This window comes from Chrysemys picta, chromosome 5 (assembly GCF_011386835.1).
Source record: "Chrysemys picta bellii isolate R12L10 chromosome 5, ASM1138683v2, whole genome shotgun sequence".
NCBI lineage: Eukaryota > Metazoa > Chordata > Testudines > Emydidae > Chrysemys > Chrysemys picta.
In genome coordinates, this window is record NC_088795.1 from 98,067,226 (window position 1) to 98,081,933 (window position 14,708).

General features: G+C 40.0%; 1 long non-coding RNA gene across 1 annotated transcript; it reads right to left on the reverse strand.

The window, feature by feature from the left end:
* Positions 1–4,651: 4,651 nt before the first annotated feature.
* On the reverse strand, positions 4,652–14,708 carry LOC135983734 (uncharacterized). The gene is made up of 3 exons (XR_010601508.1): positions 14,680–14,708; positions 6,578–6,686; positions 4,652–4,681 (listed from the first exon to the last, which is right to left on the reverse strand). It is a non-coding gene; the product is annotated as an uncharacterized LOC135983734 (long non-coding RNA).

Sequence of the window (14,708 nt, forward strand, 5' to 3'; positions counted from 1 at the left end):
TAGAATATATTTATGATAATGCACAGAGTGCAACTGACCCAAATGCGCTTAATAGTTTTGTTGGTTTTTTTGTAAAGTGTTACAGATTAGATCTCATCCTGCATTCTTTATACACTCACAAATCCCATTGAGTGCAATGAGAGTTGTATATACAAGGAACACAGGTTCAGGACCACTGATGTACTGCAATGAATCACAGCTGTTTATAGTTTGACATATTCTAATTATATTGACCCTTTATGGGACCCAAATCAACCTGTCTGGTTTGTAAATGTATTTCTACTATATAGAATCTCATTAAGGTATCAGATTCATAAGATCTGCTAATTCATTTGTAACAACTCTACTGGCCATGAGAAAATTACAAGCCAGTAGATCCGTTTAGCTGTACCAACAACCACCAACCCACTTCTGGTAGATTCAGCTTCATCCACGTCAGCCCCCCAAGAATTTGGTAGTACTGTATAATTCTGTACATGTTAAGAAAATATTTCCTCTTTATTATCCTACTGGGGGTTTTTGCAATTGCTAATGGCATACACTCTTTCAAGGTTAATGAAGAAATCTTTATTTGATAGACTATTAAACTATAGTGTTGAACATTACTTAATGTATACACACACTGAAAAACAATCCTAATGCTAAAGGTGCAATAATTTATTTGTATAACTCCTACCCTCCACTGAAGGTAATATAAAACAAAATGTTTCAGAATTACAGTATGTATTATTAAACTAGTGTCTTTGTGTAAAAAAGTTATAGTTTCAGTAATAACAGAAAAGTCACTTGTGATGTTTAGTTTTGCAAATGCACTAATTGGATGCTATCTTTAAATGATTTCTCATCTTGAATTGACATATTCTAGAACTTCCATAAACATTCTGTAAACTTAATTTTTTAATTCCTAGAAGTATTAAAACAAAAGAGATTTATTGACTCTTTTCTGACTTTGAAAAGACCAAAATAACAGATTTTAAATCATAAACATATCTGAAAATATGGAAAGCCTCTTTTTTAATATTTCAGATATGAATTACCAAATGTTCTTCATACACATTATGCAAATTCATTAAGAAAGGGAAAAATCATACTGCGCTTTAAAGTAGCAGATGCAGCTTTTTATATGAGCATTACAAAATGAGATGGGAGCTATGAAGTCCATGGATACGAGCTCTTACAAGTGATTGTCTGGAAGCAGCCCCAGGGACATGATGGGAAAGCTCCTTCTTGCAGAAAGTTTTTAGGACTGAAATTCCTGTCACAACGTTGTTGGCTGCCCAGCAGCTAAATTAAAAAATAAAAACACAGTAACAGTTACAAAGGTGAAAAATCTTGATACTTGTTACTTTTGAAACAATGGAGTAGATAGGATTTCCCTCATGTGACATTTATATGCAAGAAATCCTGGCAAGCGTTTTACAACTCAGTAGTGCCCCTAGTTCTACAGTCAATTAAGGATATAAATTAGGCACCAACTCGGGGGTTGCTAGTACATTCTGCATGCACTTCCAGTCAATTTACACACACAATTATGATAAAAACAATATTATGGTAGAACAACATGGCAGAGGTTGATAAATCATCTTTAGCCAATTCCATTGTGCCAATTTTGCATTATATGACTGCACACAATGATCAGAAGCAGCCTCCTCCCATAGCCAGGCAATACTCAAGTTAAAGAAGAGGGTTAACTACTTTGCCTTAGAACTTCTTTGTCAGTGTCACATGTATAACATTAATGATATGGACAAGAATATTTCCGTTTTTTTTAAAGTTCATCTGTATTAATTTGTTGTTCTAAAAAGATAAGCTATCCATAAACTGCAGTCACTTATTTAAAAAAAATACCCTGGCCACTTAGTTTTCTCCTAGAAAAACAGAAGACACATTGACATACATATTTTTTTATTTAAAGTTTCTAAACTGGTGTATTCATTATGAAATAAAGGAATTTGGAGCTTCAGGCAAACTTCTGGTAGGCAGCTGTTCTGCAAGTGTATCCACACCCCTCTCAGCCTCTTATTTGCACAACTTCTGGTTAGTGTAAGAGCACTAACATTGTAGTACACTGTCCTCTATTTCAGACAAACTGTCTTCCAAATTTTTTATATATAAATAAAAGCCAGACAAAATACAGATAAACCATTTCAACTGCTGAAGGCCAACAAAATCAATCCCGCTAGAACTCCTAAACTTGGACTGTTGGTCCACTTTTGGAACTTAAGCACAAGTGGGTAAATTTTTTAAATTTTGAATATAAAGAAAAGCTCCTGAGCAGAGACACTGCAGAAAGAGGCCAATTTTCAGTTTAGAGAAAACACCTGAAGGTGAGCTAGGAAATTCTGAAAATATTATTTGTATTACCCTAGCACCTAGGAGCCCTAATCACGGACCAGGACCCCTTTGTGCTAGGCACTGTACAAACACAGAATATGAATTTGTAATGAAAACAAAGAACGTTAAATCACATATGCACAAGTGACGTCACTATAATACATAGTATTTTCTTCTACTTTCTGGCACAAAGTTGTAATAAAATTGCAGAAGACAACTGCTACCTCACATGTACTGAGTAATAACACTCAACAGTGCCCTCTCTTGTAAATGGGATCACAACCCTCTTTCAAAAAAAAAAAAAAATTGGGGAAGGGGAAGAAAAAAATATTGAATTTTCTTCCAATTTTTACATATAGCTAGAAACACAGATATATACATTTATGGCCAATTCCTCACCTACTTGAGTAAGAGTTTGCATGATCATGCCTATAGATATGAAGAAGTATTTCTAAATTTTTAAATTTTGTTTGGTTTGATATAAGGTGCCTAAAAGCATTTCATAACAGAAATAAAAGCAACTGTGCAAATGAATGAGAAGCTATACAACAGCACCCTCTATCTCTAAAAATATGGAAATATTTCTAAACTCAAAAATCAATACATTAGGACTGAATACAAGTTGTGGATGGACCAGAGTATTTTTGTTCCTTGACTTATAGAGCCAGACTTTTTTGGGGAGGGGAAAAAATAATATGGGGGAAGGAAGAGGACCCTGTGTTTTGTCCCATTAATAGCAAACATGTCCGGGATATTCGGTATTCAACAGAAATTTCAGATCAAGTTTAGGGCGGTGATCTGTGTTTTTCTCCACACCCCCTTCCTTTCATGCAGAATAAAAGTGCAGTGTATATCCTATGTATCTGACCATGTGCTGGGAGGAGGGAAAGGAAGGAAGGGGGTTAAAAATTCTATAGTAATTTGATATCGATCACATGAAGATGGCATAGTAGATAGGAACAAAATCTGGACTACACCAAGTGGTAGTACCGTCCTACACTCTCCAATGACAAGTGAGAGATCCATGAACAGGAATCTCAAGGACATACAAGGTCCGAGTGTGCTGCAGGGGCCAGGTATTTAGACATTAAATGGGATGGCATGTCTAATATGCTTAGCAGGGACCTTTCTGCCAATTAAAGAGCAATGTTCATGGACTCTGAAGTCTTTTTGGACAGAAAGAGGATCAAAGTGGGGCAGGGTGGTGGTAGGGGTGACCAGACATTCCGTTTTTAAAGGGACAGTCTCATATTTAAGCCCTCCCAAAGATGTCCCAACTTTTTCTTGAAAACGGGCAAATTATCACGTATTTTCTGTCTCCCCCACATCAGTACTGGTGGGTCCTGCTATTGGCCGGATCCCTGCTTGCCAGCCTCCCGCTGACCAGCAGTGAGTGGGGGTGGTCCAGTGGCCAGCAATGGGTGTGCAAGGCTGGTGGCGTGGTGAAGATGCAGGGCACAGGGCCGGCTGCTCCCCCACTGGTCCATCAGCGCAGCCCCTACACCGCCCCAACCCCACCTCTTCCCACCCCTGTTCCGCTCCAGGCCCGCCACCACTCCCTCCCCTGCAGCCAGGCCCGACCCTGCACTCACCGCATGGTAAGTGGAGTGACCCGGCCCCAGCCTGGTCCGCTCCCCTGGCTCCCAGCTGCGCCACCAGCGAGTGCTGGGGGGGCAGTTCCCCCATCCTCCTCCCCCTAAGCCTGGGAGCCAGGGGAGCAGAGCAGGCTGGGGCCTCAGGCCTCCGCGGGGGACAGAGGGGTGACTACTTCCTGCGGGAAGTGGAGTGACCCTGCCCCAGCCTGCTCCGCTCCCCTGGCTCCCAGGAATTGGCCAGCCCCCCCTCACCTCTGTCCCCCACCAAAATAGCTAGGGATGGCCCTGGCTCCCCAGGCCAGAGGGAGGGGGCGCAAGGTGGAAGTTTTGCCTAGGGTGCGAAATATCCTTGCACTGGCTCTGCGAACGGTTACATGTCGCCACTGCAGCCCACCCATTGGCCCTTTACGTGCTCCCCCTCTCACTGTCCTCTCCCTGCTTTGCCCCTTCGCCCCCTCTCCAGCCCCGCTGCTCCTCCATATCCCTCCCGACAGGGTACATCTTAATATTGTTATGTTACATATGAACGTATGCACAGTTAGTAAATACCTAAACATCTTCCAAGAAGAATTACAAGATTAACTCTAGAATGTAGTGTGGAAGGAAAAACATCATGGACACCTATCTTAAAATGCAATCTGGTACTTACTTCTGGATCTGATGTAACAATCATTGCAGTTGAGAAGACCATTTCTAATCCTGACATCTGTTCCACTTGCTGCATCTCCAAGCTGTCCCTTGCAAATTCCACACTATTGGTTGAAGAAGAATGAAGAGGGTAAGGTTTATGGGACAGGTTTCTTTTTCTCTATCTCATTTTTTCCAAGGTTTGGATTTTCATTTCATGAGTTCCTTGTGAGGTGAAAAAAAGATTTCACGTCGTCTAAAAGCAGGGTTTTTAGAGTGGGCTATATTTAGGGCTTTATCCCATAAGTCTTCACTTAAACTAAATGCACATTAAAATCAATGAGGGTTTTGCCTAAGACATTACTACAGAACTGAGCCCTTTGTGACAGGCAAACCTCAGAAAGGTCAGAGGTTGCAAAGATGAAGATGGTTATTGAACGCTTATCTGAATGTATGCTGTGTAAATCAGGCTGGAGATGCGAGACCAGGTGTTCTCTTGAGATTTCTAGAAATCACCAGCTTAGCTGACTGAGAAATACCATAAGAACAGTCTCTCTCAGACTATTTCTACTTGAGGGCTTGGTGAAAATCAGAAAAGCACATTCATGAAGACATTGGAAAATGCCTGCATGCATATCTCTTTCTGAGGCAGAAGCAAATTTCAGTTTGAGACAAAGGTTAGCTCTGGTTTTTGTTTTAGAGGAACACTTTTTTTTTTTTGTCCACCTTTACTTATATGCTGCCTCCTTTACAAAGTAAAAGCTAGAAGCAGCAATTTGGGATCTATGGATATTTTTGATTAAGATTTTGGTTAAAAAAATCTGCAATTGTTTTTCAGCTACCTGGTCAATATCATCATGGAGACACTGCAGTTTTACCTGTTTCCTCCCATATGTAGTAGGAAGAAGCAAAATTTAGAAATCATTTGCATGTAACACAAAGGTCACAAAGTACCAAGTACACTGTACTAGCGCAAATATTTGAAATGGGAGCAAGTGATGGAATGTTTAACCTGACATCCTGCCATTCAACACTTACATTCTATCTAAACAGAGATCTTAAACTGTTTAGCATCTAATTAGTAAGAAAGTCTGTTAAAATACAGTTCTCTAGAAAAGTGTCAACACAGTTTCAAACCTCAGTGAGTGGGTCACAGAAAATGTTTCTTGATGTAGGGTTTGTTTTGCATCTGAATCTCAGGTGTGCTGAACAACAAACATACTTCACAAGACAATGTGTAAAAGAACAGAAATTAAAGTGACAGGTACTTTATCTATAAGCATTTCTAAACTGACAGTATAATTCATATACTATATAATTTTTCTAAGATGCTAAGCAGTGAAAGCTCTCGAAGAAGAATCTGATCACTTGAAAAGGGGTGGGGCGGGGGAGTTGGTCACAATTACTTTGAAAGATTCATTTGGTAAATTATTTAAGCACAGTTCATCAGATACCAGCATTCAAATATTTTATACTTGGGAAATGACATGTAAACTGGACATTAACCAGTGTCCCTAGGGTGACCCGACATCCTGATAAAATCGTGACTGTCCTGATATTCAGCTGTTTGTCCCGCGTCCCGACGGAAGTATTGTCAGGAGGCCATTTGTCCCAGTATTTGGCTTCGGTGGTGCTCTGGCTTTTTTTTGCTTCGGCAGCGCCCTGCCCCTCAATGTGTCCCGATATTTTGTTTTTGTCATCTGGTCACCCTAAGTATCCCTAACTTCTGTTATTTGAGATTGTGGAATAATATCTGCGCAGTTACTTGCTAATAAATCACAGGTCTTGGTTCAATTAATATAACCCTTGGTGTAACCATTTGATAGGAAAGAAACAAATTTAGACCATTCTAACTCCTCTTCAATACAAATGGATAACAGTGGTGCAGAATAACAACTTCCTCTTCCTTCCATTTCCAGTGTTCATGATCCCTAATTACAACATACTTTCTTCCCACAGTAACCATGACACAGGTAGCATGAAATCTTTTTTAAACAACCAAGATAATAATGAAGTCATACCCTGAAGCAATGAATGTGAAAATATAGACCGAGTGTTTCAATAATCATGGCAGCTCCTTTCCCAAGAGGAAGCCGACAGGTAGAACATAGTTTCTTTCCACTGACAGACCTAAAAGACAATATATATTTTTTTAAAATGTCAGAGCAATGTGTGGCAGAGTACAAACAAATGTTTATGCAGTTTTATTAAGAGTGGTCTGGAAGAATGAGTGAAGTGTTGGGAGTCAGGTGATCCTGAGTTATAATCCTGGCTCTGCCATTGACTCACTGTGTGGTCTGGGCCAAGCCACTGCACCTCTCTGCCTCAGTTTCCCCATGTGTAAAAATGGGAATAATGCTTAGCAACTTATCTCACAGTTGTGTTGTGAAGATTCATTAGCTAGGGGGAGATGGACTTTCACTGGGACTTGAAGTGCTTTTGATAGTCTCCACTCCTTAAGTGTCTGTATAGTGCTTTGAACATGTACCGCATCTACAAGCCATATCAAAAAGAGAAGGTGCAAATTGCTTAAATATGACGGAGTTAAATAAAAGGAATTACTACCGTGGATTATTTTTACCCTAACTGAAGATGTAACATCCAACTGGAAATACATGTGGATTGTCAGTGTTACTAGCATAGCACACTTTTAGGTAAGTTACTTGAAAAAAATTCAGTGTTAACAGTTAAGTTTCAAATAATAAAATAATGCAGAAACTCACTTCTCCATCAGGGAAAACTGAGGCCTTGGCTACACTTACCCGCTAGTTCGGCGGCTGGCAATTGAACTTCTGGGTTCGACTTATCGCGTCTAGTCTGGACGCGATAAGTCGAACCCGGAAGTGCTCGCCGTCGACTGCGGTACTCCAGCTCGGCGAGAGGAGTACCGCGGAGTCGACGGGGGAGCCTGCCTGCCGAGTGTGGACCAAGGTAAGTTCGAACTAAGGTACTTCGAACTTCAGCTACATTATTCACGTAGCTGAAGTTCCGTACCTTAGTTCGAATTAGGGGGGTAGTGTAGACCTGGCCTGAGCCATTGAGTTTCTTGAATTATTTACAACCAAACTGTTAGCATGGAATTTTTTCAATTTACTTAAGTGTGTTTTAAATCTTTCCTCAAGGCTGAGCTTTGCCATGGTGCCTGTAAGAAATCAGCCAGTTAACAACAGTGATTGTTGGGGGACAACTGGAACTTACATTTGCCATTTAAAAAATTATTATAAATAAACTATGTAAAATTGTATATGATTGAATATATTCCTCTCTCCTCGTTCCTTCCACATGCTGATTATGTTTTTAGATTTTTAGTTCTTCAGAACAGGGAGTATGTGACTTTGTTTGTCTTTGTATAGTGCTTAGCAACATGGGTCCTGATTCTGAAAGGGACCTTGTCTCTTGGCACTAGTGAATTAACGATAATAAATCAGCCATTGGGTAGAGGTAGGAGAGAAATTTCTCAATGATTCACGAGTTTCAAATGAATGCTTTGATATGTGCTTAGGCAGTGATAAGACAACATACAGTACTTACCGTTACCTTTATTTGTGCCACAATATAACAATAAGCCACAAAAGAGTGTGCATTTGTAGTCTACTGATGTATACCTTGGCTGATGTATACCAAAGCATTCATGGCTATATTATAAGAGAACAAAGGCAAATTCTTCTTTATCCACCAGAAAAGTGTAATGCACACCCTGCACTAGTCATTGCTATTGGAATACGGTTTGTTAAATTTTACATTTAAAAAAACCCCTTAAAATATAGTTTTGGGTGTTTATGCAATATATCCTTCCACTATGTCAGGTACTTCCTAATAAAAAGATAAATAAGTAATAGGGAAAAGGTTATAAACAAACACATTCCTCCATCTCTCTTTTAGCTTCCCAAAGAGAAGCAACAACCAGATGTTGGCAACAATAGGCAGGCAGAAGTCTAAAACTAACAGTGTTTTGTGCTTGGTTTTGAAAAGTTGGCCTTAACATCCCATGAGCAGCCACACCTACACATGAAAAACATCATGGACCTCAAATCAGGAGATCTTTGAAGAGGTGTCTCTTAGCAGAAAAGTCAAATATCTCCATATTCATGATAGAAGGATGCTGTGTTAATGGGCATAAGATCATCTCAGAATATTCCCATACAATCAGTATAGAGAGGAATCAAGGGGGCATAGATGAAAGTCATCTCAAGTACTGTAAATTAGTCTTAAAGTACACTACATCCTCAAACAGATGCCACATCTGCATGTGTTAAACCATTTTTTAGAACAAATACCATTTTAGGTGAATGTGACTGGAATTACCAATTGCTGCTAAGATGCTGCAATTCATAAATCACTAGGATGTAGTGCTCTCAACTATAAGCACTGAACAGTAAGATGTAAGACATTTAAATCTCTACATTAAAATCCTTCAGAGAATCAGTTCTCCAGCAGTGATCAAAAGTAGTAGCAATAGATAAAAGAAAAAATGATCAAAGTTAATCTTTTCTTAGGATACCTGGCAAATCCATTATTTACTTTTAATCTTCAGAGAGAACTGATTTTCAGAAGTGTTGAAAACATGCAGTTCTCACTGATTTTAAGGGGAACTGCAAGTGCTTAGCATCTCTGAAAACTAGGTCACTCATTTGCAGACTCTTTGGGCAAGGACTATATTCACTTTGGGTGAGTCTCACACACTGCCCTGGCCCCTTTATGCTGGGTAAAAAGGGCTAGGAGCAGTTTTAAAGGGGCTCTAAAAGCCTCTGCTCCAGCTGGGGAAGAATTCCCTCAGCAAAGGAACTGAAGAGGACAGCTGCAGGTGTCTTCCAAAGACTCCTATACAAGCCCTGTCACAGGGGGCATACTGGGGGTGGGAGGGGCATGTAAGGGATGGGTGGGCATGTGGTTGCAGCAGGTAGTGTTGGAATGATTCTGGGCAGCTCTGTTGGCCAGGGACAGGCCTATAGAGTTATCCCAATTACACTGGGGCTGCTCTGCCCTCTGCAACAGGCTAGGATTGGGAAGGCATAAAAGTGGCTTAAAGCCACCTCAGCACCACCACCGCTTGGGTTCCATGTTGTGTACAGTGTGGAATCTCCTGCGGCGAGTCTAGTACAGTGTAAGCACACTGCGGGCAATTGCTCAAAATATATTCATCTAGACTTGCAGGACTACATTTACAAAGAGGCATCCAAGCACAGAGCGCACACATTAAAAAACAATCCAAAACTAATCAAAATCTGGTTACTATAATGCTTTCAATTTTCACATTCTTCTTAATGGTGCAGAAGCTATTGTGGGCCTCACTGAGAAAACAGCAACACTGGGATGGCCCTGGGGCAAACTCTGAAAGTGTAATTGCATTTTAACCATTTTAGTCTTCTAATTGTGTCCGAATTAAGTCTACGCATGCAAACATAATTAATTTTGATTTATTTAAAGGCATTTTGCAGGGCATAAGGTAGGGATGTAAATATCATTTAAAAAGTTAACCATTTAAACGATTAAAATTCTATCGTCTAAACGGTTAACCAATTAAAGGGAGAGGGGCTGGGGTTGCTTTGGCTGGCGAGGCCAGGGCTGGGGTTGCTTTGACTGCCTGTGGGGCTGGGGTGGCTGGCCAACTGGCGGGGTGAGCCGGGGTCTGGCGCTGCATGGCTGGGACCGGGGTCCAGTCAGCGAGGGCGGGGTCTTTCATGGTGTGGCCGGGATCCGGCTGCTAGGGCCAGGATCTGTCTGGCACGGCGTGGCCAGGATTAACGGTTAAAGTTGGTTAACATTTTACATCCCTAGTACAAGGTGGTTCAGTGGGATAGAACACCATTCTCCTTTTGGTCACAAAGTCAAATCTAGTCTATTATTGGTAGTGATCATTCGTTATTACCACTTCATAGCTATTCTTTGTTGGCCTACTGTACCTGAAATATTTTGGAAATCTAGTTCCTAAAAGACCTGAATCTATGTCTCTAGAAAGAAGCTTCATCATAATCACTACCCTTACTGGGAGTATTAGCAGAGAGGCCAAGTATTAGGGTCGAGAGGTCTCTGGAGATTAGAACATCCAGGCCAAGACTGAGTCACAATGGTGCAGACTGCTGTGTTTTGGCATTCATTACGACTTCCAGTACCGCTGATAGAGTACTTCAATGACTAGTGTGAATCTGACATTTTCCAGGAATCCTAGAAATTCACTAAAAGTTCAATTAATAACAAAAACCTAGGTTGCAATGCTTAGTTCTCATTTGTCTGCAAATTCAATTGCTGAGGGAATCCTTAGATTAAAAATAATTTTAAAATGGATTTCAGTACAAAGAGTGAAAATAAAAACAGACTGTTTTACTCTGCAAATTGGGTCTCCAGGGGAAGAATTAAAAAAAAAAAAAAAAGGCACGATTCTAGTTTTGAAACAAACACTTGTTGAGAGGATTGGAATTTTATTAAAAAGTGTTTGTTTCTATCAACTGTGGTAAAGTAAAGCATTCACTTGCAGTGATTTTTTTCTGATTGCAGAATCAGCTGGTTGAACAAAGGAACAAATCACTTTCAGGCACTGTGGGTAAAATTTTCCAAACCACCTAAGCGATTTAGGAGACTAAATCCCATTTTCAAAAGCGATTTGGGCATTTAGGACCCTAAATCTTATAGAAAGTCAATGTGACTTAGGTTCCTAAGTTGCTTAGACTGCAACTATATGCACAAACACTGTTTCCTATGGTTTTAGATTTTGCTCTGCAAGCGAAGAGGTTTTTTGTGCAATTACATAAGCAAACATCTCTTTTTTCCAGTACATTCATCACAAAAGCTAAAAATGCATTTTTGAAACTGTAATCCACACTGTTTTATCATGTTTCTCAAGAGATAATTTGATCCCCAATGCCAGAAATCATGATGTTCCCCTCAGCAAATGCTAATTTAAGCAGTAGTTAGATTATTTATTTATTTAATTATTTTTTAATTTTATTTATAGATTGCCTGCACTTTGGTATCCCTTTGGGAATACGAACTAAAAAGCTTCCAGTAAGCTTCCTCCCTTTACACCAAAGTATTATAAAATGCAACTGAGAAGTTACACAATAAACCTTAAAGTTTGGTACTGCTAAACCACTTTCCTATATAGACAAAAATATTTTAAGATTCATTCCAGATGCCCCATTTGTCCATAAAAATGAAAAAGTAGCCACATTTTATTCCTGGAGAATCAAGGAAATAGGAATTTTAATTGGGATATATGAAAGTAAGTAATGTAAACATGGCAACACTTTTCATTTACTGTACTTTTACTCTCCCAATCAATGATAAAGCCCAATGGAGCCTCCACCATCTTCAGTCCACCAAAACTACTGTTACAACACTCCTCAAAGATCTCTTCTTGTCCAGGTCTTGGCAAACCTTGGTGAATTTATTCAATTTTTATCCTCCCTGACCAGCTCTTTCTCAAAGTTTTATCTTCTTTTGGTTTTCACATCTAGTTCCTCTCCTACCTCTCTGACTTCATCCAGTGTCTCTCAAAGGGCCCTCCTCTCCTCCCCCCTCCATTCTTCCTGGGGATCCCATGTGAGGCCATCATGGGACCCACTTATTCTATCATCACACTCTTTTCCTAGGTTAACTTATCTTCTCATATGGCTTTAACTATCATCTTTACACCAAAGACTCAAATCCATTTTTATTCTTCTAATCTGTCTCTCTCTCCATCCAATTTTGCATCTCACCCTGTCTCTTCAAATTATTCTCCTGGATGTCTCGCCACTAATTTAAAAACGCAACATGGCCAAAATGAACTCTTTATCCCAAGCTCTCCCTATCCTGCCACCTATTGTCTGTCACGGTTGACGACATCACCATCCACCCTGTCACTCAGGTTCATAACCTGGAAGAATAGGGGTTATTTTTGCCATGAACATCCAGGCCACATCCAAACTTTGCAGCTTCGCTCTCTAACATTTGTAAGATCTGATCTTTTTTGTTTCAGTCCCTACAGCTAAAACCCTCATCCATACACTTGTCTTCCATCTTGATTACTCCTGCTCTAGCTTCCCAGATACCCACATTATCCCTTTCAAATCCATAAAAAATGGTGGTCTGATCATCTTTGTCTGTTGCTCTGAGTTTGTTGGCCACTCTTTGAAAAACCCCACTGGCTTCCCATTCTCTCTCACATCGAGTTCGGGCTTCTTACCATCACCACCAAAGGCCACACAGCTCTACTTTTCCCTCTACTTACTTTATTGTTTTACCCTGCTCCCTCCCCCATTTGTACGCTTAACTCACAAGCAGCTTCAGACTCTTCCATGCCATCCCTTATACATGGAATGACCTTGCTGAGTGAATCAGTAATGCCACTATCCTCTTCCTTCAAACCCCTCTAAGGCCTTGTGATGCATATAAGAAATTAGCCAACTAATAAATGCTATGTACGGGGGTACTTGGCAGGTTGATATTGAAAAATATTTGTACTGTATTTTTTAATGCCCTTCTCCTACCCTTCCTTCGTCCATCTTCTTAGCTTGTAAACTCTCAGGCAGGAACTATATCTTTTTGTGTGTGTTGACAGTATTTAGAATATCGTAAGTGCTACCATAATACAGACAACCACCACAAAAACCAATGAGGCTAGACCAATTTTTCAGGTCTGTATATCAATTACAACTGGTAAAATATTTACATTCTATAAATTAAGTGTTTTAGAAAATAATAATCCCAGAATATTTAAAAGAAAGGTATTTTCATGTTTTTAATGGGAGTAATGACATTGGCATCCAGTCCCTTGTTTCCAACATACACATAGTTGATTTAGTCCAATTAATCTGGAGCCCAGAAAAGGGACTCAAACCAGGGCACAACTGCTAAAACTATGAAGAAATAATCCAGAGTTTAAATGAAGCAAAAGATTGTTATGAGCTGGGTGAAACCTGTTATGGGTTGAGATTGACAGGTGTGAACTTCACCTTCTGTTAACATAACCGTAAACTTAAGGAAAAGGCGTATGTGAACCTGCCCAGTAGCCTTTGCTGAGTACTGTTTGTGGGAGTGGTGAGATGGTGTATGGGAAGACAGAACAGACTGGGGGAGAATAAAGACCTTGGGTAAGACACACAGAGAGAGCCTGAAGGAACAGCTGAAAGCACCGTGGCCAACCTTGGAAGAAACCTGTAGTGAGGTTTTTAGGTCAGGGATGCAGGCTTGCATGCCACGGTGGAGTTCCAGAGTCGACAGCAGAGCAATCGGGGATTGATTTTATTGCGTCTACACTAGACGCGATAAATTGATCCCCGGTAGATCAATCACTACCCACTGATCCGGCGGGTAGTGTAGACGTACCCTAAGAGATTAGCATGAGTGTAGGGATATCAAAGGAACCAACATGTGCCTCAAGTCTGGGAATTAAGGACAGGATTTCTGTCAACAAGTGTTGAAATGTCAGTCTCATGAAGAGCTTCCCCAACTAATCTTAAATAAATATACTTTCCCTACTCCAGCTAAAAGCTGGATTAAATTTGAAAACCCTAAATACAGCTGAAAACACTTGAAGTGATATTTTGATACTAGTGAATCAAGATTAGTGTTGCATATAGGAGGAGAATAGAGCGATTTATAATCAAGACCCCCACACTCCGTCTCTTTTCTAGTTTTATGCAGGAGGTATTGGACATATAGACCAAAGCCTGAATTGTTTTTTACTTAAATTGTGCTGCTGAAAAGCTCTACTATGTGTGTTTCAAATGAACAGTAACGTACGTTAATAACAGAAGTGGTAGCTCCCAAAAAATCTGATCCTGCTGCTCCAAAGCACTTAAGCATGTGAATAGTTCTGAGCCAATGGATGTCCTCTTGTGGTTATAGTTAAGCACATGCTTAAATGCTTTGTTGGACTAGGGCTTATATTATATTTGGAATTGTATAGCAATGTTGAGTCCCATAAACTAATGTTTGCACTGAACTGCATTATGGGCAAAAAAAAAATCTCAAAATGTACTATGATGGAAAATTACGCATGCAGGGGACATTTGAAAATACCAACAATGTTAAAATAATATTAATAGAATTGAACTGCTACAATTTCTCTTTGAAGTTTCCCTTAAAGTTATATTTTAAAAGAATTAGTCAATCTGCAAAATTCCTTATTGACCTTTGATACCTGTTGGGTGAGTGGTTTTGAGGTGTAGG